Raw genomic sequence first — 26,994 nt, 5'->3', positions numbered from 1 at the left:
AGTACACCGGCGGACGAGAAGGAAGCGCGCGGTGGTTCCGAGGGACGAAAGCCGGAGCGGAAGATTGCTCGGGGAGCAACGGACGCAGCTAGCGAGAAGGTCGACGACCGAGGGACGAAGACTGCGGATGAGTACGCTGGCGGACGAGAAGGAAACACGCGGCAATTCCGAGGGACGAGAAGCCGGAGGGAAGCCCGCTTGAGAAGACCGGAAGTTGGGTTCGGGTGAGCCCTTTTCCAGATGGCAGAGATCACCCAAGTAAGCGGATCCGGAGCGGAAGACCCGGACCGAGGCGGGACTAAAACGGTGCAGAGGTCCCGGACGCAAAAGTCAACCAGAGCTGACTTTTTGCTCCGGGGCGCCCGGAGCAGCCCGGGGCGCCCGGAACGTGAAGTTTGACCAGAATGCGTGTTTCGCGTTCTGGACGTTGGGGGATAAAGTTTTATCCCCCCCAGGGCGCCCGGAACCCTTCTAGGCGCCCCGACCAAGACTATAAATATAGCCTTGGTCCAGAAGCTGTCAATCAACTGAGAACTCAAGCATTCTTTCTACACTTGTACGCTTTTCTGTTTTAAGCTTCTATTGTGCGCTTCATTGCTGTAAAAGGCTTCTCCGCCTGAAGGAGATACTAGTGCTACGCTTTCTTGGATTAACAACCTTCCCGGTTGTAACCAAGTAAATCTCGGTGTGCCTTTTTCTTTTCTGTTTTAATTTATTTCTCTTATTTTACAAGTGTTAGTTTAAGAGTTCGAGAAGAGTGTTTACATTTTGATTTTTGCAGGGCTATTCAACCCCCCTTCTAGCCAGCCCAACGGTCCTACACTTTGTGTGCATGAGTAGGGAGACAGGCTCGGCGCTCTGAGGTAGAGACAGTAGCAGGGGTGGCCACCTCTTTCTATCAAGCGGATTGTGCATACTCCATGTTGATATACTTTGTTGCCCTTCCTAGCATATGATCAAAATCCCTAGGGCCTTCTTGATCAGGGATCAGAAGAAGACCTCAACTGTAAGTCCTAGGGAGAAAGCACTCACTAAAATCTCTGGAGTAGCTGAAGGGACACCCATGGCCACTTGATTGAATCATTTGATGTATGCCTTCAACGCCTCCTTGGGGCGCCATTGCTTGAGGGAGAATAAACTTAATGTGGTTTTGTCATATCAGTGACTACTAGCGAAGTGGTGCAGACAATACTTTTGAAAATCCTTGAAGTTGTAGATGGAGTCCGCCGAGAGTCGGTTGAACCATCTTTGTGCGGAGCCAGAGAGGGTAGTTAAGAACACTCGGCACTTGACACTATCCATGTATTGATGGAGGATGACTGCATTTTCAAACTTGAGTAGGTGATCATCCGGGTCAATCGCCCTCCATATTCTCCAATCGCCAAGGGTTGAAAAAGGCTCGGTAATTTGTCTTCTAAGATTTCCAGTCAGAACGACACACTTACCGTTCGAGAGAGTTACTGGCTACGGAAACCTTTCCCTTATGAGGATCCCGATCGGGTACATCCCCTCAAGAGGAAGTTGGTGCTATGAGCGAACCTGTGTGTCAAAGAAGAACAAAGAAGGAAGAGACGTCAGTGACTGGTCAGGGAAGGCTCTTTGGCGCAGGCACTCTAACGCTCCAGTTAGAGAATGAGCTAAAGAAATGAGTGAAGGACAGTGACGAAAAACAGTGAATTTTTAGAGCAAAGCCTACCCGCGCCTTGAAGAGGAGACCCCTTATATAATCCCATTTTTCATCTCTGTACGAATATCAATGCCTTACTAAAATAGGATCAACCATTCTGCCAATCTACAGTCTTTTCTAAATTGAACCCACCATCTTTGAGTTTGCAGGGTGAAAACTTCCACCGTACGGACAACACAGGTAATATTTCTTTGATTCTCTGACAGCGTTTACACAAAATATCAAAAACGAATATCGGGTCATTGGGTTGAGGGGCTATTAATTGTAACACTTCAACGGTGAGCCGGACGAGTCCTATCTGCTGTTCAATCGGACATCGCTCTTGAGCGGGACGGATCGACTAACAAAGGTTAGGTACCTTGAGGACTCGGGAGCCACTCGGACAAAAGGTCCGATCGGCTGAATTGCTCGGTCGAGCTCGGCGACCGTGCTAGCCTTGATTGTTGAACCCTCTTTGACTTTGACTACCACATCAGCTAGCCTTCTTAACTTTGTCCCCAATTTCGGAGCCCCCAGCTTATCGCCGTATCAATAGAAAAATCCATCCTAGTAGCTATTGTCGCCATTTTGCTACTTTCAAACATCTTGACCAGGAGAATCATGCCAATGACGTGCCCACCTTTGTTTTTAACTCGTCAAGTGAGCTAATCTGCATCCACTTTGGCCTCTCCTGTATGGAACAAAAGACTCATCATTTGTTTGTAGAAAAGGATTTGTTAGCAATTCCAACGCTGTCGTTGCACGTAGGCCAATTGGAACACAACTCAGGAAAGTAAAATGATTTTCTTGTTGGGTAGGATGTGGAGTAATACAACTTGCTAGATTGGAAAAAGATACTGGAACCTCATTATTGATTCAGTTAAGAGACACAATTACCAGTAATTAAGTTAAGAAAAATTGTTTTGAAGCAGAAATTTGGTGCAGAGTCGGAGCATTTGAAAAAGATAAATTCCAGAGCTTAGTTTAGCTTTTTCTTTTAATTTTTTTTATCTCTAGAAGATTAATAGTACCTTTATGGCAAACATCCCAAACAGAGAAGAACGATCAACATGAGAAGGTGTCTTAGGGATGAGAAGGTGTCTTAGGGGTTAGATTGCTGATGAACAGTCCACATAAACGTCTGCAGAAATCCAACATGAGAAGGTGTCTTAGGTGTCTTAGGGGTTAGATTGCTGATGGCAAAAATCAGCCTCACTGTTCAAGCAGGATATAAACGACTGCAGAAATGATAAATTATCACCACAACTTAGCAAGTTTAAAGCAGGCTCGAAATACATGTCAAAAGAAATCCAAACTAATCTTTCTGTAAATTGCAAATGCGTAGCATGTTTAAACTTAAATGAATTAGCAAGCCCCATGTTCGCATGTATTACTTCATTTCCTAACAACACTATGCTCACATGTTGACAAGACAAACTTGGTGAGGATGAGGAACCGAAACCAGATTTGATATTTTACTTCATTTCCTAACACAACTATGCTTGTGATCCCATCAACTAGATCATCTACAAATGTAAATTTTATTTTCACAGTAAAGTAAATACTTGGTTAAGCGAGATTTTTGAACTATTATGCACCAACCAGAACGAGTGGTTCAGGAAAAGGGAATAGTACGTGGTAAGTATGGAGATCAAAGGAACGAATTCGCAAACCACAAGGATGAATAAGGGAGGAATGGAATGGAAGCGCAGTTGCTTACCCTCTCGACGGTGGACTCACTCCGTGGTAGGCGCTGGGATCGACTGTGAGCTTGTGACCGAACCTGGAATCGGGCAGGGTCGACCTCGGCACCCAAATAGCAAATAGCAAATAGCAAATAGGTTCCGTCTTGAAGGTGCCGCCTAATGAAGAGGGCAAACCGAGCCGCCAAAGCGACAGAGAGCTTCAGCCGAGAAGGGGAGGAGCCAAGTGCTTGCTGCATCGCGACGTGGCATGGGGTTTTAACTCGGTCGGGTGCTGATCACCCTCACTCGCTTTTTGATTTGATCATTTTTTGGGAAAGAGAAAGAGAGTACTCGTTCGTTCTGCACTTAAACCTGAAACAGGAGGCGGAGAGGAGGTGAGGCATGAGGAATGAATAACAATGAAACTTTAGTCCCATGTCGCTAAATCAACCTCATCAAATGAGATTGAGAACTTTAAAGCAAGGAAAAATTATGCCGTTCAATTCATACCTTTCTCGGCCTTTTGGCTAAGATCAAGTGTAGTATCTGTTCTTATCAGTTTAATATCTGATACGTGGGTCATTGGTCCACTATGATATTAAATTAATTTTTTATGGGGAGAGGGTTCACAATAGCTTGCTATTGGAATCCTTGTGTGTCACCTTTGTGTTGCACTATTGCTTAGGCTGGCGCACCCGACCAAATATAATTTAAATAACAAAATTAGCTTTATAATAGCTATATTAAATTGAGTTAATTCTTAATTTAAGTCTTTATGTTTCCTTCTTTAAAAAACATTAGATATTTGTTAATACACAATGCTGCCACCAAGAGCCTTTCCCTCATGTATAAATTGGAAAGTGTGATCCCAACATATCGAGCTACTATATCGACAGAGAGCTTCGGCGGAGAGATGGGCAATCGAGTATAAGGATGGCTGCGTGTAACCCCTATTTCGTACAACATGTTATGACATGAGACTATACTAAAGAGGGTGATGAGCATGGAACTTTAGTCTCACGTCGCTGAATTAAGCGCTTCGGGCATGGTTTGGATCTTCAAAAGAAGATAGGATGTAACTATTCAATTTATATCTTTCTCAGTCTTTTGGGTAAAATCAAGTATAGTATATGTTCTTATTAATTAAATATTTGATAAGTGAGCCATCGGTCTATTACGATGTTAAATTAATTTTTTATTGGGAGAGGGTTCACCATAGTAGTTTGCTACTGGGATCCTCGTGTGTGTCGCCCTTACGTTGCACCATAGTATGGGTTTGATGCATCTAACCAATATAATTTAAATATCAAGATTAGCATTACAAAATTATATTAAATTGGGCAAGACTAATTAAAACCTATTTTGTTTTGCAATCTTGCGTATTGCACGTCGAGGGTTTAGATATGGGGGTTGGCCTTTGTTGATTCCATTCTATTTGATAGAAAAACATATCTAGTGTATTACTCGTGAACTTAGGCATTTGTAGAAGATATTGAACTTAGGTCGTAAATAAGGAGAGTTAGGTTTTAGCGTGTTCAAGTATAAAAAGTTAAGTTTTAGCGTGTGAAAGATATTTTGAAGTTTATTTTATTTTATATAAGTTGATTCAAATATGGTGTAAGCTTTCATTCCTTTAGATGTTCTTGTCTTCATAACTTAAGCCTAGCTTAAACTTCTCAATTTAAGTTTGGTTTGAAATTGATCTTTTTAGATATTATCAAACTCTAAATTTAAACTTATTTGATTATTTAAATTTTTTTACTTATTTGATTGGTTATTAAGATTTCATAGTTTAAATTTAATTGTTCATTTTATTTTTTTATTTAGTGTTTTGATAATAGTTTTATTAATGAATGGTTGAATAGGCGGGAGGTTGATTGGCTGAGCAGATTGTTGCACGAAGCAAGCCGTTGGAGGAATTAGCTGGATCCCGATTGGGCCTTCTACTATAGTTCCTCGTTTAGTGTGAGGGTCCGTTATCGACGCAGCAGGATCATGTGGTAAAGTACCTCGGGTTGCTGCTTGTTATTGCGGTACCAATTTTTGCGTTCGGGCAGTTATCAACAATTCCAAATCCTCTCGCGTCAAAGTAATCGTAGTAAGTCGTCCAGCTTCTTCTATCTCCGCGCTTCAAATTCAGACGAAGTTCCCACAGACACCGCCAAAGTTGAATTTGTCTGAAAGCGGTGGAGATTGCGAGTTGGGTAGGTGGCTTTGTCATTGATTGGGAGAAGATTGTGAGATGAAGGAGAGATGACACCAGAGAGATCAAACGGAATATTAGAGTGAGAACCACGGAGGGGGTCCCTAGCACATGTACTCTGACGATCAAGTCAGTGAGGTGGCCGAGCAAAAAGTGGAGAAGATGAACAATAAATACGTATGTGCGTAAGTAAAAATGTGAGCATATTTCGCCAATGGAAATAACCTCTTTTATATCACCTCTCATAACATCCGCAATAATGATGCGACAAAAAAAAATTTGGAATTAGAATTTGACGGGTGATAGAAGATATACATTCAAGACGAGCCAAATTTCCATGATTCGTCTTTACCATTTTTAGACCTAGCAATGTAGCTCTTCCAAATTAAGCAATCCAAACAAATTCAAAGCACTGATCATCATCATCCTGGATTGTCTTAGCTTTGCACTTTTAAGTGAAGAGGGTAGCTAAATAACTAAGACTTTCAATAGCTCAATGGCCTGCCTTGAGGAGAGTTTCCTGCTTCCACATCTGAACGCCCCTGAACATTGATCTTGAGGAAGAACTTATGATGAGGAAGAGCATGAGCACGATGATGAGCCGGTAGGGGAAGACACGATGAGGTCGACGCCAATGGTGATGCCCAGCATAAGCATGGGCTGGAACGAAAGGGCGAGGTTGTAGTCGATTGACCTTGTATGGAATCTGAGTCGGATGGGGATGCCGGCGATGAGGCGAGAACGTTGACAGCTGGAGGATCTGTGCGCACCATAGACCAATCACACGGGAGCGCTAGTGCCCACAACCAGGGAAGAGGTTCTTGGCAAAAGGTCTCTGACGCTCAAGTCAGACTGAGAACCGAGCGAATTGTAGAAATGTAGAAGATGCGTATGCGTGCACGTACCTGACCAACGGGGAGGACCTCCCCTTTTTTAAGCAAAAGAAACTCTCGCCCTTGGAATGCCACCTTCTATTCTGATTGATAACAATGACCTTGAATCGGCCAACTTGAACATGGAGATCCCATAAACGTATTGTCTTTGCATTCCTAGTCCTCAAGACCACCCTTATCATCCTCCTCCTGATTTTGTCACTTTCTTAAAGAATCGGCGTCATGCTGGTTTTCGATTTCCCATTCCCTAATTTTTTCTGACCTAAGTCGGTATTTTCATGTTCCTCTTTCTCAATTTGCACTTAATGCCTTTTGTGCTATGTGTGGAATGGTGATCATCTGCCGCTAATACGATATCTCCCCATCTTTTTCATCACTTCTACAACCTCAAAAAATCGGAACTTGGGTTTTTCATGGTTAAGTCCTGACCCAAGTCCATGTTCTTTAAGAACATTCCTTCCCGTAATTTGGTCGACCGAGTGGTGATAAGATCTCCCTTCTTCTTCTAAATTAGGAGACCATCTTCACAAGCCCGCTTGTGATGCTGCTTCGGAGAAGTTAACAGATGTGCAGTTCATCCTGCCCCCCTTGCTTTACAAATGCCTTCTTCAACCCGTCCATTAACTCGGGTATCTTTTCCTACCCAAGCGAGTACTTCTGCCTCGCTTGGCCACACTGCTTCGCTTCTCGATTCCTCGGGACAACCACAAGGGGGAGTGACTTCCAAGGCGAGCGACTCACCCGCTACTTCTGCGGCCCTAGGCCTTCATCAATCATCCCGTGTGTGGAGCCTCTCTCACCTTCGTCCTGCCCGACTAAAAACTATCTTTTGCGTTCCTTTAGCTTTAACGTGCCTTACCTTCAAGTATTGCAACCTCCTCTAGTCCCAAGTCCCCCACCGTTTTGTGGTAGGTGCGACTAAAGGGACTTTTAGCAGAGGCCTGGAAGGATGCGGCAGACAAGGTGCTAGACTACCTTACCTTGTGCTGGATTTAGCAAACAGGTTTTCTTGACAACTGTTTGCAGTAAGTTCTGGTAGCTTTACTTTTGTGTCTGGATTGCATGCTAATTGTATCCGTCGGCATGCTTGTGTAACTGGGATGGGTGTATCCCAAGTCGTTGCAGGGTTGCAACGGGAAAATAAAACCCAGCAAGATCAAGTTTAGAACTGTGAAGATTGAGAACAATTATTTCAATTGTTTGATTTAGTTTAGACTTGACTTAGCTCGGTTCGATTACCGTATCTAAATTTCTATGCCATAAAACTTGACTCGTTTACTGCCAAATTTATAAGATGGATCATTTTTAAAATCTGCTTGGAGAAATTCCTTTTGTAGAGGAGAGAACTCGTATTAAATATTTCTTTTCTTATAAAATATAATAAAAAGATAACGAAAGAAAAATTATAAAACTTTAGTACAGAAAGCCTCTTAAAGATAGTTGTTGGAATATCAATGTTCAATTCATGAACATTCACAGAGAAAATAAATCCAACGCTCCCATCACTACTTTTCATATAGCTCGAATGGTTTAAAATTATCAAGCTCGCTCACATTTTTAATCGTGGATCAATTTATCAATCGATCACAATATTATTCAAACAAAAAATATTTTATTCTCAAATAAAAAGTTTATTGTTAACTTAGGTTGTTTTTATCAATGGAAATTATTTTCATCTTTTATACATTTATTTTTGCAATACATCATACAACCAGTACGATAAATTCTTCTCTAGAATTCTAGATTGACGTCTATTGGATTATCTTTTATACATTCACATTCGAATTTTAGTTTGATTACATGCAACAACTATAAGAAATTAATCAACTGCCCCCAGACTAGATGCAACAATTAGATCCTCTAAGTGGTTAATCAGATGTCTAAAGTATTGTGACACATTATAAAGATTTTTCTTTAATAAAACAACAAACTTAAAAATGTTTGCCACTTGAATGGACTTCCATGAATACTTTTCGATTTATCCCGATAATTGATGAAAAATTTTCATAAGACCGAATATATCATCTCTAGAATTAATCGATTTGAAAAACTAGATACTTAAATTATAAAATATAAAAGATATAGAAGACTGATTAACTAATGATCAAAACTGATGGGTGGGGCAATCAATAATTCTTTGATCTAAATAATAAATGAATTAGATTCCACTCATACATGCGTATTCAAATTCATATAATGAATTGACTAACACGATGACGACTATCAAGTGGGCACAAATTGAAAGACACGCAGCCGCAGATTGAGAACCAAGAGGAGCGACGTTGCCACTTTCAGTCGGACGCTCGAATGGAGTCATCAACGGTGAGGCAAGTGTCGTAGCCCACACAACAAGCAAAGTTAGAAGGGTTTTCCGTCCGATTTTGAGTGGACAAAAAAACCCTTAAAAAGTGATCTGCAAATTAATTCATAAATCCCTCCATCCATTATTTGACGGCAAGTAAACATCAAAAAGGATGAGGAATTCATCCTCCCTTATGAAAAAAGGCTTGAAGACTTTTCCATGGAAAACTTTAAACTTTCTTTAGTTTTTTCAATGCGTCCTTACAAGGGAACATAAATGCCTCAAACCGTGAAAAAATAGTTAGTTTCCAATGTAGTCGAAGAGGCCATTTAATTTAGATTTTTGAAAGCGCATGTAGATTTTGATAATTTTAATTTCTCCCGCTTAACTTTCATAATACCGAAATCACACAATATATTTTTATTATACCCCTCGTATTTTACAACTCTTAAAAATTTCTCTATCTTCCGTAAAGTTTTGTTTACTCATTAAAAAATTAACGGCTCTCAATTTATAGGGTCAAATTCAGATCTAAGCAGATATGAATACATTAGGAGGACATTTATTTTAATTCAAAATGGTAAAGGAATACTGTAGGTCTATCAATTATTGTGGCAAAAGGTGAATACGCTCGCCCCCAGTGCCTCCGCCAACCCGTTCCAAGGCCAACACGGAGGAGATAAATCACGAACGGCTACTAGCTTTTGAAATAGTGACTAGCACATAAGGGAGATATTTACCTCGACTTTGCCGAGATTCGAACCCCATACCTCATTGTGGCAACACCACATGCACTAACCACTAGACCCATCCGAGGGGAGTAAGTCTATCAATCATGAAACATTTGTCAACAATTTGAAAATTTGATACTTTTTGAATCAGAAGAGTTCTAAAAATTTATTGATGATGTTAATTAATAAGCATTAGTATATTAGGACATATGATAAACGCTTGATAAATTTTATCCTTAGAATTCACTGTAATCAATGGATGAAACTTACGATTGAATATAAAAGACTCTAAATCATTTCAAATTAAGATTAACATAATTTTAAAATTCTTCTTATTATATTCATGTCTAATATGTGAATTTGATAGCATAAATTTAGAACATTAAATTTTTAAATGAATAGAATAAACATTTAGAGGAGGGAAACTTTTGAAAGGGGTAAACATGTTTCATGATTTTGATATTATAGTCACCGAAGAGTTTTTTCAAAAAAAAAAATAAAACAAACTAAATATTTTTAAAAAATAATTTTTAATACGTTTCAATCGGTCAAAAGTGAACCATGTGGATAGAAGACAATATTTCACACGATGCTTGGTTTCACGGACAAATTTCTTTAAGTTGTTATTAAATATTCAATTTATCCTTATTAATTCGGAATATTAGGGCAATAAATAAATCAAATATTAGTGAATAAACTAGATGCTTGACTTGATAAAAATTTATTTATATTTATTTAATATACATAAAATTAATTAAATAAACAAGATTTAACAACTCGATTAACTAAACCAACAAGCTTGAACGCATGTACTTTCATGAATAATGTTGGTGAACATATCCATGTCTGTGAATATCATTGGTGAACCATGTTCATAAATAAAACTCTTATCAATTTGTTAAATAAATAAAGGAAAACTTTCAAAATGAACTAATAAATTTATATTATAAAGTTCAATAACTAATCAAACAAGCTTAAAATATAAAAATTTCAAACAATCAAAAGAGCTTGAATTGAGAGTTTGATAATATCTAAATAAACCAAGTTCAAATTAAGCTCAAGTTCATAAAAAAGAAATTAAGTTAAAGTTGAACAATCATTTTAACGGCTTGGTTTATTTTATGCCCGGTTCGAATCGGCTTGTTTTTCATCTTTGAACGAATATAAATGCCTTACCAAAATAGGATCCTTAATTGAACCCATTATCTTTGAGCTTGCAGGGAGGAAACTTCCGCCATACAGACAGTACGAGGAATATTCCTTAGATTCTCTAACAGCGGATACACAAAACGCCAAAAAGAATTATCAGATCGTTGGGCTAAGGGACTATTAATTGTAGGGCTGGCAATACTGTGACCCGACATGAAAACACGGCCCGAACACGAAAAAATCAGGTTAGGGTCAGGTCTTATTGGGTTCGGGTCAACCTGATTGACACGATTAATAAATGGGTTGGGTTCAGGTCAATCTGAATGACCCGATTACAAACCATGGACCCATTTATAAATATTTTCAGGTCGGATTCTAGTTAAATTTGGGTTAAAATAAGCATATTTTAATAAAATTGGTCTTTTCACGTCGGGTTCAGGTTAAAATGAACATTTTTTTATTATTGGGTCATTTCAGGTTAGGTCGGGTTCAGGTTGGATTCGAGTTGTGGACAATTTCAGGTCAACTTCGAGTCAAAGACAGATAAACGGGTTGGGTTGAACAATTTGACCCGAAATATTAATCAAGTCAGGTTCGGGTTTTGATGTTCCAACCCGTCAATCCGCCAACCCGAATTTGCCAACCCGAACCTGACCCGAATTGTCACCCCTAATGAATTGTAACACTTTAAAAGTGGATTGGACAAGTCCTATCTACTGTTCAATCGGGCATTGCTCTTGAACGAGTCCGATTGGCTTCCGAAGGTTAGATACCTTGAGGACCTGGCATCCGGTCGGGCAAAGAACGCTGTCGAGTAGTATGTCTAGAAGATCCGATCAGACCAAGAGGACTCAGGTTCCAATCCAACCAGGAGGACTCGGGAGCTGCTCGGACAAAAGGTCTGATCGATTGAATTTCTCGGTTGAGCTTTGCGGCCATGCTAATCCGGATTGTTGACCTCTTTTTGATTTTGACCACCACATCAACTAACCTTCTTGACTTCATCACCAACTTTAGGGGCCCCACCTTATTTGTCGTATCACAAGCCTTTCTTTCAAATCTAGCTGAAGGAGATTGCAAACTCGGCTGACTAGAGTCATGTGTCTTTTTGTATTTTCAGTGTCCGGTCAAACGCTTGGTTCGAGTGGACATCATCCCCCAGCTGCCATACTCGTACCTCGAAAACAAGGTACATTACCTAAAATTAAAGCTATAGTGCGGTAAACACGTTTCTTTTACCATAATAATGATTACCGTCTCCCATCCCTAATAAATGTGGGTTGCATCTCTTCGCCACGTGGTGCACGCCTATGAAAATAAATATCTGAACGACAAGCCACTGTTAGGGTTTGATGTGACAAGTATTCATTTTAATTCATTGGCCCTAATTCCTCCTCCCTCTCTTACTTCCCATGATTGGACGACTCTGGTGGATCATTGCTAAAGTTTTTAAGCCATTGAGTGTTCCCTTCGACCCCTATCTGTTATTATCATTTTGCGACTTCTTCTTCGACCTTTCTCATTGTCGTCTATGCTTGTTTAGGGTTTCTTCTCGTCATTGTAAGTCTTTCCTCCTTCATTTCCACTTCTCGTTTGTTGTGGCCACTGCTCCCCCCGCCCCGTCCCCTATTTATGGCATAACTCAACCGCCTTGAATTTTAATGGAGGAGAGGTCGAGCAGATACACCTCACCTATGAGCTCCCCGTCGACCATCATATCATCATAGTTCAGCCAACGATCGTCCTAATCTTCCACCTGACGACTACATTACCCTTTTTAGAGACCATTCTCTAGCCGATCTTCTCTTTCTGTTGCACCCCTTCTTTTCAGAAATCTCTTGCTACTTTTATTTTCCTCACCAATAATTAGCCCTTAACTCATTCAGGTTATTGTGTGGGGTCGCTATTCTCTTTCGATTATATCGTGCCCCTTTACACCCCCACGTCTTTTGCTATTTTTATTATCCTAAAAATCTGAATTGAGCATTTTCCTTCTTCAAGCTAGGATGGGGTTCGTTTTGTTTGACAAAATGCCTACTTTTAACAAAGGTTGAAAATCTCATTACTTTTATCTCTGATCTATCTCTCATGTTTCATCTCCGATAGGCTGGTAGATGGAATTGCCCCCACGCTCGAACTAGGTGAATTCCGATGGGAGCCCATGAATATCACCGCCTCAAAGATTCTATCCAGTCTAAAATTCAACATCCACAAGGTGCTCCTAGAGAGTTTCTTGTACATTTTTGGCTCAGTCCCATTCGACCTGGACTACCCTACAACTTCGGTAAGAAATTCAACTTCCATCTGGTGTTATATCTGTTGGAGCAATCCCAATGGTCCGCGGGACCATGTGTTTTGGTATTTGGGCAAAGGGTTTAAGTTAGGTTCACCCTTGTATTTGATATGTGTATTTGAGTTGTGCAGGTTTGCAGGATACACATGTGACCCAGGTTGATGGCTTCGGGTCCGGTGAAGGATGGAGCATCCGAGGGACCGTGGACAAGGCAGCGAGGACAAGGGCCAAGGGAAGCGACTTCGAGGCATACGCGAAGGATGGCATTGGGGACGAGCCGCGGGCTTGAATGCATCCGAGGGAAGAGAGCCAAAGGAAGTAGTCTTGAAGGTAAAAGGTCAAAGCTGCAAAGGAAGCATCAAGTGAGTCATAAGGGTGAGGGTACGAGTGCACGAGAGATTGTACTCGGAGTAAAATCCTAGTTTTTAGGGTTTTACTGTAGCAGTACTGTAGCAGTACTGTAGCAGTCGACTGGTGCAGTCGACTGCGACAGTCGACTGGCAGCGAACATAATGTGTGGAATCGAGCCGTTGGGATGTAACGGTCGAATTTCCACAGAGGGCAGTCGACTGCATGTTTTAGCAGTCGACTGGTAGGCGGGGTTTTCCAACCCGTGGCCTATAAAACCAAAGCTTGGGAGCTTGGTTTGAGTTGACGAAATAGAGGTGGTTAATCTCTATTAGTAGTCTACCTGTGCCCTAGCGTCAAAGGAGCTCTTGTGAGGGTTGTGGTGAGGTTTCTCCACCCACAAGGAGGTTTGAGCTAGCCGGAAGTTTTCCGGGGAGTAATCCACCGAAGAATCGGGATCGTCCACCTTACGGACAGCCGTGGAGTAGGAGCCCTAATCTCCGAACCACGTTAAACAACGTGTTAGCTTGGTTTGCATTTCTTATTCTTGTCTTAAGCTTTCTTTGTATTCATATTTGTAGTTAGTATTAGATTTCCGCTTGCGCACTAACGTTGTAGAAAGAAGCGAGTATTTGGGGGCGCCATCTATCCAACCCCCCTTCAAGTCGGTCGTCTGATCCCCAATAAGTGGTATCAGAGCAAGACCGCTCTCCGTCGGACTAACCGCCGAGGAAGCAAAGATGACCGGCTTGATAGATCCGCCAAAGTTCGAAGGAGGAAGCTTATGGGATATCACCTTTTGGATGGTGAAGATGAAGAACTTCTTCGAGACGGATTGGGACACAATGATGGTGGTGGAAGAGCCATTTGAAGTCCCTAAAGACAAGAAAAGGAAGAAGCTCCGAACACGACATTGGACGGAAGAGCAAACCTCACGATCGGAGGCAAACTCAAAGGTAATAGAAATTTTAATTGATTTATTGCCTCCTAATGTGATAAGTGGTGTAGGTAAATATGAGAACGGCCATGAATTGTGGAGTAAAGTGAAGAAATTTCCATGGGAGGATTTTTTGCCTACACAAGAAGAAGAAGAAAAATCCGAAGAAAGTGATGAAGTGGTCCAAGAGGAGAAGAAGGACCAATCGGATGTGGAGCCCAAGGAGTTGGGTTTAGTAGCTCAAGAAGAGGAGGTGGAGCAAACGGAAGTTGAGTCACGCTCAATATCCAATGAGGAGAAGGAAGATGAGGTATCATCTACATCCTCAAGAATTGAAGAAGATTCCAAGACAAGTGAAGAAGATGAAGTCTTGGAAGTAAACATAGCAAGCACCTCCATCGAAGTGAAGTCAAAGAACAACATAATTTGCTTCGGTTGCAATGAGAAGGGACACTACATGAGTAGGTGTCCATTGGGTAAGAAGAAGGTAACTCCTAAACCTAATCAAGTTATTTTGAATACTAACATGGGTTGTAGGAATGAAGAAGCCCAAAGGAGGAGAATGTGCATTACATGCTTCACGTGTGGGGAGAAGAGCCACTACCACACAAAATGCCCCAAGAAGAGCGAAATCAAGAAGCTTGCGCATCTAAAGAAATGGGAGAAGAAGAAGAGGAGCTCAAGTCAAGGGGGAGCTTCAAGGGTAAGGGAGGTATACTCTAATTTGAAGTGTAATTCAAATTCAAATTCTTATCTTCCCATGCATGCTAGGAGAAGTAATGATTATCATTATGTAGCAATGAAAAATTTTGGATTTAGATATCATGATAGGAGTAGGGTAAATGTGGACCATAACCCTAGGAAATCTATGCATGATAAATTTAGAAATGATAGACCTAAGGAGACCCAAGGCATTAATCCCAAGAAGGGGAGACACATGCCTAGAAAGGGTAGGTCTAGGAATGTCCATGGTGGACGTGTTGACTCTAGGGTTAGGAACCTAGAGAGGGAGAATCAAGCTTTGAAGTTAAAGCTTGATAATTTGGAGAAATTCCTTAAGAGATTCACTATTGGATCTAAAGGATTAAATATGGTGTTGGGTAGCCAAAGACCCAACCATGATAGATCGGGCTTGGGATACCGATCTAGTTCCTCCAAGGCTAATGAGAGATCATGTGCTAGGGTGGCAAATGATCATGGCAAGAGAGAGTCCTCCAAAGCTAAGGGAAAGTCTTATGCTAGGGTTGCATATGACTATAGCAAGGAGAAGCCAATAAATGGCAAGGGAAAGCCATTTAATGGTAAGGAGAAATTAACCAAGGACAAAGTGTCCAAGGTTAAGAAAGTTAGATTTGTAGGCCAAGTGTCACCGGAGGTGCACCGGAATGGCCTAGCCATTGTGGATGAGTCACCTAGGGAGGTGGCTAAGGCTAAGAGCTCTTGGGGGAGCTCAAAGAGTCAATTTGGGACCCATGGCAAATGGATCTCAAGTGGGTTTTACTTGGGAGTCTAGGTTAGGTCATGGAATGTGCCAAGTGGTTTGGAGACGGACTTGAGTCTCAAACCTAGGGAATTGACACACATGGGTTGTGTTTCTTGCTTGAAAATATGACATTGGGGTCACATAGCATGATAATTGATTTTGGATGTATAGATGCCATATAAACCAATGCTAGGGATGCATTGTGGGTTAGTATGGGCAAATACATCAAGAGGAAGCCAAAACTAGGACTTTAGGTCAAGGTTCAATTGAACTTTTTAGCTAGTTTTGTGTTTTGTGTCAATCTTGGGATTGGTGATAGATGTATTTTTATATATATTTTTCCCAAGTAGATATTGATATAATAGACCTCTCCACAAAATTTGGGGATTTTTGGAGGTCTGTGGAATTTCTGGCGCATTTCTGAAGTTGGCCAGAAAAGGCTGATTTTTTCATGAATAGTGTACCAGTCGACTGGTAATACTGTTCACGAGCACAGAATGTCTCTGTAAGCTCGTTTTCATGGGGGCAGTCGACTGGTACTTCTTGCAGTCGACTGATACCAGTCTGAAAGTGTTTTCAGCACTGGATTTTGACCGGGTCAGCTCATATAGATGTATGTGATCCATGGGTGATACATACATGAGTTTAGGGTCAATTGGAATGACAAGTTTTCAACAATTGGGATATTGTTGGAGGACTTTTTGGATGTTAGGCAAAGGGGGAGAAGTAAGGTTTAGTTGGGAAAACCTGAAAATGCCTTTGCGTAGGGGGAGCCTTGGGATAGGTTCTTAAAAAGCCCGTTGTAAAAATCCTAGCTCATGGGGAGCGTAGGTGTAGGGAGAGCCTTGGGATAGGTTCAAATGCATGATGCATTGTTACGGCGGTTGCCAAGTGTGTAACCTTGGCAACGTAAGTCCATTCGGCGTTGTAAGTCCAAGTGTGTAGCCTTGGCATCGTAAGACCATACGGCGGTTGCCAAGTGTGTAGCCTTGGCAACGTAAGTCCATTCGGCAGTGTAAGTCCAAGTGTGTAGCCTTGGCATCGTAAGTCCATTCGACAGTGTAAGTCCAAGTGTGTAGCCTTGGCAACGTAAGTCCATTTGTTTAGCATGTTTATTTGCTATATGTTTTCCCTAACTTAAATGTATTGCCAAACACCAAAAAGGGGGAGATTGTTGGAGCAATCCCAATGGTCCGCAGGACCATGTGTTTTGGTGTTTGGGCAAAGGGTTTAAGTTAGGTTCACCCTTGTATTTGATATGTGTATTTGAGTTGTGCAGGACTGCAGGATACACATGTGACTCAGGTTGATGGCTTTAGGTCTGGTGAAGGATGGAGCATCCGAGGGACCGTGGGCAAGGCAACGAGGACAAGGGCCAAGGGAAGCGACTTCGAGGCATATGCTAAGGATGACATTAGGGACGAGCCGCGGGCTTGAATGCATCCGAGGGACGAGAGCCAAAGGAAGTAGTCTTGAAGGTAAAAGGTCAAAGCTGCAAAGGAAGCATCAAGTGAGTCATAAGGGTGAGGGTACGAGTGCACGAGAGATTGTACTCGGAGTAAAATCATAGTTTTTAGGGTTTTACTGTAGCAGTACTGTAGCGCTACTGTAACAGTACTGTAGCAGTCGACTGCATGTTTTAGCAGTCGACTGGCAGCGAACATAATGTGTGGAATCGAGCCGTTGGGTTGTAACGGTCGAATTTCCACAGAGGGCAGTCGACTGCATGTTTTAGCAGTCGACTGGTAGGCGGGGTTTTCCAACCCGTGGCCTATAAAACCAAAGCTTGGGAGCTTCGTTTGAGTTGACGAAATAGAGGTGGTTAATCTCTATTAGTAGTCTACCTGTGCCCTAGCGTCAAAGGAGCTCTTGTGAGGGTTGTGGTGAGGTTTCTCCACCCATAAGGAGGTTTGAGCTAGCCGGAAGTTTTCTGGGGAGTAATCCACCGAAGGATCGGGATCGTCCACCTTACGGACAGCCGTGGAGTAGGAGCCCTAATCTCCGAACCACGTTAAACAACGTGTTAGCTTGGTTTGCATTTCTTATTCTTGTCTTAAGCTTTCTTTGTATTCATATTTGTAGTTAGTATTAGATTTCCGCTTGCGCACTAACGTTGTAGAAAGAAGCGAGTATTTGGGGGCGCCGTCTATCCAACCCCCCTTCAAGTCGGTCGTCCGATCCCCAACAATATCTAACTAATTTCACTTTCTTATTTTGCAGTTAGAACCATGTGGAAAGCGTGTGTATATGAGTCCATCAAGTTGGACAATGAAGAGATAAATCGACACGCGGAAGTCTAGCGGGAAACCGAGTTGGCTCATTGTGATGGCTTGTCGCTCGCCTCAACTGCAGAGTTGATCGACGATAAATGTGCCAGCAAGGCCGCGTGTATCTATACGATGGTCAATGCTAGAGAATTGTCGCCTCCTCTGCCTTTCCTGGTCCGGAACAAGTCTTTTCTGAGTCCACCACCTCCGACATACCTATGCGTATTCGTCGCAATAGACGTTGATCGGCTACACCTACATGTCGAATCTCCACCAGCATGTCTACACCTCACCCATTGTCTGATTGAGGAGAGAGTTCGGTGCCAACCCTTCCTATGAACGAGGTCGGCTGTTAAGATCCCGTCTCTCCCGCCCAGACGTTGCTAGATCCTCCCACACCAACCAGACCCATAGTGTAGTTGTCCATTTCCTTCTTACCACCTCCCTCGACCAAATCGTCAAGGCCTCACGAGAAGAGAACAAAAATCACTTCCAAACCCAATCGAAGTCTAAGTCAAGCTAGAGAGGGTCTGAGCCTCGCAAGGCCAGCGCTATTCTCCGGCTACCTTCCCACAAATGTCTCTACACAAACCCCTCCAATCTTCCAGCCCCAGCATCTCATAAAGATACAAGGTCTGCTAGCCCATACCTAGGCTGACTCTGTGGCATATATGATCAAACGCACACTAAAGGAATTAGACGATCGTTTTTCTTAGGATGTCACAGGAGTGAATTTTTTCTATCAAATAGATTTTCGCCTCTACCTCTTATTTTAACTTCCCCGCTTTTGTCGGTTTTGGGTGATGAGTCTATCCCTCTGTAAAAAGATGGTGGAGCTGAGTCATGCTTATCAAATCCGAAAAGGCTATGTGGGAGAAGCAGGAACCTCCCTAGCCCCCTCTATGCGACTCCAATGAGTAGTAGCTCATCTGAAGGAGGAGCCGGAGAGCCGAAATAACCTTTTGCTATGGGTCGAGCAAGTCCTTACCGAGGAGAAAGAGAGGACATTGTCCAAGCGGCGTCCATGGAGAAACTTCTAAAATCTAAACCAACTACAAATCGCTGAGTCCAGAAAACACTCGAAAAGTAAGGGTCATCGGACCTGGACCAAAAGAATTTCGAAGCTAGAGTCGTTTCTTCAAAGATAAAAGAAGTAGAGGCCACTCATACCCTCAAGCTGACGAACAAAACATTCGAGTTGACCGCGAAGGATTTACAGCTCGAGGAGGAGCAACAAGCTTTGGATGCCAAGGGCACTGAGCTAGAAGCGTTAAAGGACGAGCTGACCAATTACAAGGTGGGGCAGGTTGATTGGCTTGAAGCTTATAAGATGGTTTATCTACACTTTTGGGCATGCAAACTTCCAAGATTTTTGCTTACAGAGCGAAGGGTGCCATAAAGCAGCTCAGGGAAGGTGAACATCTTATTGTGGATATCCCAACAAATTTTATAATTGCTAGAAGATTTTAGATGATACCTAGATGACACCTTCCCTGATTTTGCTTAAGATTTTATAAAATCTTTTATATTTGGGGCTTTATCACCCCCTTTGTTGTAAGAATTTAAGTTGTTTTACTGTGAATATCTTTTATTGCTCTTAGGACCTTGTATTCCTCTCTTCGTATTGCGTCAATTTTTGTGACCAAATCTATTGTAGTCAAGCTTAAATAGCTACTAAACACATAAGCACATCTCGCTAACATCCCAAAGTTGGGAATTCTCCCGATCGATCGATCAACCTTTGCTCTAATACTCATACGCGGCTATTGGCTTAGTGGCTCTCGGATGACCTCATCTTTGTTGCCTTACCAGAGGTTCCTCGATGAAATATCGACCAAGTGAACAATAAATAGATAGCAGTCAACCATTTCGATCATAATCGACTTATCCGGCCAATTGGCTGAGTTGACGACCGAGTTGTGCCGAGCAAGCGACTGAATCGTACTGAGCGAGTGGTGCTGAGCAGGCAGTTGAGTCATGCCGAGCAAGCGGTTGAATCGTGTCGAGTGGGCAACTGAGTGGTGTTGAGAGTGTGGCTGCATAATCTCCCCATAAATACACGTGGGGGGGGGCATCTATGACGTAGCGCTAGGGCGCAAGAGATAGGAATTAAACCTCCAACCGGATGGTCGAAGAGCACGGGGAAACCCGTATACAACTTGACGCTAAGTCTCGAGAGCCTGGAATTGAACCTCCGATCGGATGGTTTAAGACAGAGAAATCCACTTATAACTCGAAGAAGGGGCAAGGGAAAACCCACTTATAACTCGATGTTAAGGCTCGAGAGTCTAGAATTGAACCTCCAACTGGATAGTTGTAGGGCGTGGAGAAATCCACTTATAATTCGACGCTAAGGCTCGAGAATTTGGAATTTAACCATCAAACGAATGATCGAAGGGCACGGAGAAACCTGCTTATTACTTGGCGCTAAGGCTCGAGAGTCTAGAATTAAACCTCCGACTAGATGGTCAAAGAGTACAGTAAAACCCACTTATAACTCGACACTATAGCTCGAGAGTCTAGAATTGAACCTCTAGTTCATAGGACACGAGAAAACCCCCTTATAACTCGGCACTAAGGATCTAGTGTCTGGAATTGAACCTCCGACCGGATGGTCAAAAGGCATGGGGAAATCCACTTATAACTCGGCGCTAAGGCTCAATAGTCTGAAATTAAATCTCCGACCGGATGATCGAAGGGCATAGGGAAACCCGCTTATAACTTGGCACTAAGACTCAAGAGTCTGGAATTGAACTGCTGACCGAATGATCTTGTTTTGCTCAACTCCGAAATCTCTCTTACTTTGCTAACTGACCGAGCATCCGGTAGGACATGGAGCACATGCTCCATAACGGTTGGAGATATGTCAGTAATCTCAACACGCGATTAGTTCCGTTTGACCTCGGGGGTCAGGTCAACTGCTATCTGACTGGTAGCCTCCAGTTGGTTTTGACGGATCTTCACTTCTTTTTCTTCGTATATTTACACCGGGGCACTTCTTGTATTGTGTTGACCTCCGTTCGCTGGATCTTAAGAGCTACGCGAGCTTCGGTCTTGACGACGTCGATGTAGCACTTGCGCGCCACCAACTGATCTCCTCTTACTTTGCCCACCTGGTCATCCACTGAGAATTTGATCTTTTGACAGAAAGTCGAGACGGCCGCTCGACCGATCGAAACACGTTCAGCGCCGATCAACCTAAAATCACATAATATTTTGGTATAGAAACCATCAAACAATGGAACTCAAGTTTTAATCATGACAAAAGGTTCAAAGTTAAGCTGTCGTGTGATGTAACAAATGTGGTTGAGTATGCATGAAAGTCCTAATTGATTCTAGACAGACGGGAAATCCTAACTGCATTAGGCAAAGAAGTCCTGGTCCAGGGGACTGGGAGAAATCTTAACGGGTCGAGGACTTTGGTCGAAATCCTAGAGTCAAGAACTCTAGGTGAAAATCCTAGGGGCCATAACCACCAGATGGAAGACTAAATTGGTCATGGATCAGACGTTCAACATGAAGTTCTGAAGTGTCGGACACTGAGTAAAAGTCTAGACGGTCTGGAGGACCGGTATGGTAAAAAGTAATTTCTCCTAAGAGAAGTAGGTGAGAGAACAGTTGGCAACAATTCGACTTAGGGTTTCAAAAAATTCGAAAGTCAGAACCGGACAGTTCGGAGACTGTCAAACATTTTATTAATCATATTTTATTACATTAAGTCTGTTTTGTAGGATATCTATATATATTTGGACTAACATGTTTTGCAGGAGCTGAAACACAAAGGTTGCTTTCAGATGAACAATGCTCAAGGCACCTCCCATGGTGTTGGAGACGCCTCGAGCACCTTGGCCGAAGGCTTGTGCGGAGAGGCACGGAGGGGCCTTCAATGCGCCTGATGGCGCATTGTAGACTGGATAGAAGTCGCTTTCCATGAGCTTGAAGGCGCCTTCGGATGGATAAACAACACAGGTTGCGGAGGTTATCGATTACGAGGAGTTGGAGATAACTTTCGCAGCCGGTGGCTCCTCTTCTAGCACGTTTCGATCCTACAAAATAGGCCGAGGATGTATCCACAATTATGAAGGTCGACCTCGAGTTATCATAAGGGGATCCTCCCCTAGAGAAACACTCAATCTGATTTGTTTGATCGACTGCACTTCATTGCCAGTGAATTCATACTTGTTGGAATGTATACTGAAAGCCTAAGCTTTGTAAACATTTATTATGAATAAAGAATCACATTTGGTCTAATTGTCTACATTTGTTTGTAGTTGTTCATTTAATTTATATTGTAGATAACATAGTATGTGGTGTCACATACAGAAGATGATGTTATCAGTACCTTATAAATTATAAACAGTAGCTCACGACTAAAATGGAAAAGGAACAAACCATTAGAAGGTCGTAGTGTAATTAGGTATTAGTTTATCTTGACTATATAATTACACTAGTACACTCAGAGTGTATTGAGTAGGACCATTTGAGGTCGTTTCTTTTATACTGACTTTATAAAGGAACAAAGACCTCAGTTATTATGGAAGTGTGTGCTCTTAATCCTAATATAATAACAAGCACATATATTTGATATTTATTTCTTTAATTTATCAATGTGTGAGATTTAGTTCGTTGAATCAATAAACCCGATAAGTTGAGAAATGGTATTACTTATAGTGTGTGTTGTTGATTATAGAAGGAAACTGTGTCCTAGAGATACTAGGTTGATAATGTCCTCAAGAGGAGCTCATAAAGATTGTCATGTTAAACCCTGCAGGTGGACTTAGTCCGACATGACAATAAGGTTGAGTGGTACTACTCTTGGACTTAGATATTAATTAAATGAGTTGTCAGTAACTCACTTAATTAGTGGACATTCGATATCTTAAACACAGGGAGACTAACACACCCATAATAAGAAGGAGCCCAAAAATGTAATTTGGGATTGATGCGGTAGTTCAATGATAGTTCTCTAGTGGAATGAATTATCATTGATAAAATTAAGTTGTGTGTTCGGGGCGAACACAGGATGCTTAATTTTATCGGGAGACCAAAACCAATTCCTCCTCTCGGTCCCTATCGTAGCCTCTTATTTATAGAGTTCTATACCCACCTATACCCACCTTCTATACCCACCCAATAGGCCGGCCAACCAAGCTAGGGCCAGCCTAGGTATAAATTGGGGTGGCCGGCCCTAGCTTGAACCCAAGCTAGTGGGGGCCGCCAAATTAAATTAAAAGGATTTTAATTTTAATTTTTATTATAATGTGGAAGATATAATTTAAAGAGAATTAGAATTAAAATATCTCTCTTGTAAAAGATTTACAAAAGATTAAAGAAAGAGATTAGATCTCTTTCCTTATTTGTAGATTGGAGAGATGTTTTATTTTCTCTTTAAAATTATTCACATGTTAATAAAATTAAAATTATAGATATTTCCTTTTATTAACCATGAAGAGATTTTAAAGAGAAATTTTATTTTTTAAAATTTCCGGAAACAAATTAGGAAGTTTTAATTGTTGATTAAAACTTGTCCTCTTTTGTTTTCCAATGATGTGGCCGACCACTTGAAATTGATTTGGGAAATTTTATTTTATTTCTCTCAATTAAATCAAGTCAAGGAAATTAAGGAAAATTTATTGTAATTAAATTTCCTAATTTGCCTAGGCCAAGGAATATAAAAGAAGGGGTATGGGTGCCTTCATGATGGACAACCTCTATTGTTTTCTCTCCCTTTTTCCTTGGTGTTGTGGCCGGCCATTACCCTCTCCCTCTCTTCCTCTTGTGGTGGCCGAATACTTCATCTCTCTTGGAGTTCTTGTGGTGGCCGGATACTACTTGGAGAAGAAGAAGAAGAAGGAGAGAAAGTTAGCATCTCTTGGAACTTGGTTAGTATTTTGATTTTCTTCTTTGGTAAAGTTCTTCCTTTGTGGCCGAACCTTGCTTGGAGGAGAAGAAGGTGGTTAGTGGTTTCTCATCTTTGTAGATCGTTGCCCACACAACGTCCGAGGTTAGAAGAGGAATACGGTAGAAGATCAAGAGGTTTTTCTACAATGTATAATTAGTAATTTTTATTTCCGCATCATGCTAGTTATTTATGGAAATAATACCAAATACAAGAGGCTTATGATCTAGTATTTCGAATATGTTTTTCGATGTTGTGTTCTTTTGTTTTCTTTCTTTTCCTTGTGATTTGATTGTTCTCTTTGGTTAACCTAAAGTTATTTTAGGAAATTAAATATTAGCTTTCTATTAAAGGTTTTGTCTAGTCGGTGGTGGTTGCTCCCATATCCAAGAAGGCCATGTGCCTCGCCACGTCAGTACTGGGAACCTTTTATGGAAATTAGTATTTAATGGAATTAATAACTTAAGGAGACTTGGGACGAACGTGTTAAGTTCCGCAGGAGATCCAAGTTAAAACCTAAAAGAACAAATAGATTAAGTTTTGGATCAAACGTGTTAAGTTCCACAAGCGATCCAAAATTTAATTTAAAAGAACACATGGTAGCTAGGAAAAGGTTCAGACCTTTGTACAAAATTTTGTACAGTGGAACCTCTAGGTTTTCCGAGTAGCAACCAACAATTGGTATCGAGCTAGGGTTTTGCCTCTGTGTATTTGGTATTTAGTTTAATTATGCACATGTCATACATAATTTAGGCAGGATAATAGTAGGATGTGCTAACTTTGTGGATGCAGGATCCAACTATTATGGCTTTTAGTTAATTATGTGTGTGATTGGACCCTTGGACATGTCAAGGGCAATTTATATGTGTGTGCATGATTGTATTAAAATACAGCAGGAGCTGTATTTAGTTTTATTAGGATTTTATTTTTGATCTAGATACATGTACATTCCTTTTATGGAATATAAGATCAAAATGTAAAATTCTATTTATGTCGCGGATCGAATCTTGCAAAGCGTGGAACCTTCTAAGGACCAGAGGCGCAGCGGAACTAGGAGCAAGATGGATGCGACAGCTAGACCCGGTGGCGGTGGCCAAATATGGCAGCAGCTTGGGATGACAACACACGGAGGACAATTAGAGATAAAAGCCATAATAGTTGAAAATTAAATTTTCTATTTATTGCTTTTATATTGTGCTGTGTGTGCATGTTAGTTTACAAGTTTAAGTAGGCTAGCATAGTTAAAATTCCTCATTTATAAATAACTAAGTGGGAGAGGGATTTTTAAATAAATCCCATGGTCTCCATTACTGGTTTGTAAGTGATGCAAACAAGCTTGCGCGTTGGCTCTGAGTGCCTTCCTCCATAACGGATGAGCTTGTTTGTGGATCACTAGAATAGACTTCTATTTTTGGATGACTATAGGAAGTTAATTAAGAGCGTGTGATCTTCCCCAACGGAAGGGGCATAATCTTATTAATGGACTTAGTGTCAAGTAATGGTATACACTTAGACACATCTAATAGTATCCTCCCTAACGGAGTCACTGCTATTATTTGTGTGACCAAATGATACCAACTATTAATTTTATTTGTCAAAAAGTTAGGTTGACAAGATAATAAAATTAATGGGTTAAAACCCTCCTTTTACAAATGTTGAATTTGTATACGTCCACACTAACGTGGCATACAAAATTCACGGTGTTTTGAGGTGTTGGTTAATTTAAAATAGTATTGTTTGAGGAATCAATATTATTCTAAATTTAGAGTTCTGACCAAAAGTTATTTGTGATTCTTAGGATGTCTTTCAACCCACCGTCCATCATACTTCAACAGATAGACTTACTGGACCAAACTACATAGATTGGAAAAGAAACACGGACATTGTTCTTACTCTGAAAGCTATAAATATGTATTGACTGAACGTTGTCCTGATGCACCCACTCGTGAATCTACCCAAGAGGAGATTGAATATCATAGGAAATGGGTAAAAGCGGATGAGATGGCGCGGTGTTACATTTTGGCTTCAATGTCAAATGTATTACAGCATCAAGATTTACCAACAACCTATGATATTATGAACAATCTCAAGGAACTCTTTAGTCATCAAGATAGGGCTTTTAGGCAAGAAGCCATGAGAAAGATAATGACGACCACCATGCAAGAGGGTACTCCTGTAAGGGATCATATCCTAAAGATGATGGCTTATCCGAACGAGATACGGATCCTTGGAGGAGAAATTGATGGGAAACCCGGATCGATATGATTCTCCAAACGCTACCTAGAAGTTTTGAGCGGTTCCGAACTATAATATGAATAAGAGGGTTTATTCATTAGCGGAACTACTGACTTCAAGCGGCAGAAGGATTATTTCGACACAATGCTCAAATTCACTATCGAAAATGGTTCTACTTCTAAACCGAAGGAAAGAAGAAGAAGAAACAAGTCGGTTCAAGAAAGAAAGTGAATAAATCTCGAGTACGGATTTAAAGTCGGAATGAAGAAGTCAAGGGCAAATGCTTCATCCGTAAGGTGACATTGAAGGCGATCGTCCTCGAGGAAACAAAACAAAGGTATATCTCATACTCTAGTTGTTGAAACATGTTTAGCGGTGTTATCTACCAGAACCTGGTGTGTAGATACGGGAGCCATGATCATGTCTGCAATTCCTTGCAGGGTTCCAGAAACCCGACTATCTGAAGGAGAAATTACCGTCTACATGGGCAATGCTACTAAGGTGGCAGCTGTTGCAGTGGGAGACGTCTACCTATCTTTTAGTAGAAATAGGAATTTGGTTTTAAGAAATTGTCTTTATGTACCCAGTTTTAGAAAGAATTTAATTTCAGTTTCTAAACTGTTTTTAGATGGATATTCAGTTTCTTTTAGTAACGATGTAGTTATTAAAAGAAATAAAGTGATTATCTGTTCTGGTGCATTAGTTGGCAATTTATATACTTTAAATCCAATTTCTTCCATAAAGCAAAACATGGAAATTTATAACTCATCTTCTAATTCTAATAAGAGAAAAGAACCTTCGGAAATGAACCAAGCATATCTTTGGCATCTAAGGCTTGGTCATATTAACTTAAGTAGGATTCAGAGGCTTATAGCCGATGGACTTTTGAGTTCATTAGAGTTG

General features: G+C 41.2%; 2 non-coding genes across 2 annotated transcripts; both read left to right on the top strand.

Moving 5' to 3' along the window:
• Window positions 1-3,857: 3,857 nt before the first annotated feature.
• Window positions 3,858-4,051, top strand: LOC121983551. The gene has a single exon (XR_006112592.1). It is a non-coding gene; the product is annotated as a U2 spliceosomal RNA (small nuclear RNA).
• Window positions 4,052-4,441: 390 nt separating this feature from the next.
• Window positions 4,442-4,641, top strand: LOC121983675. Its single transcript, XR_006112693.1, has one exon. It is a non-coding gene; the product is annotated as a U2 spliceosomal RNA (small nuclear RNA).
• The last annotated feature ends 22,353 nt before the right edge of the window (window positions 4,642-26,994 follow it).

This window comes from Zingiber officinale, chromosome 5A (assembly GCF_018446385.1).
Source record: "Zingiber officinale cultivar Zhangliang chromosome 5A, Zo_v1.1, whole genome shotgun sequence".
Lineage (NCBI taxonomy): Eukaryota > Viridiplantae > Streptophyta > Magnoliopsida > Zingiberales > Zingiberaceae > Zingiber > Zingiber officinale.
Note: the sequence above shows the minus strand (reverse complement) of the source record. Positions and strands in the feature narration are given on the sequence as shown.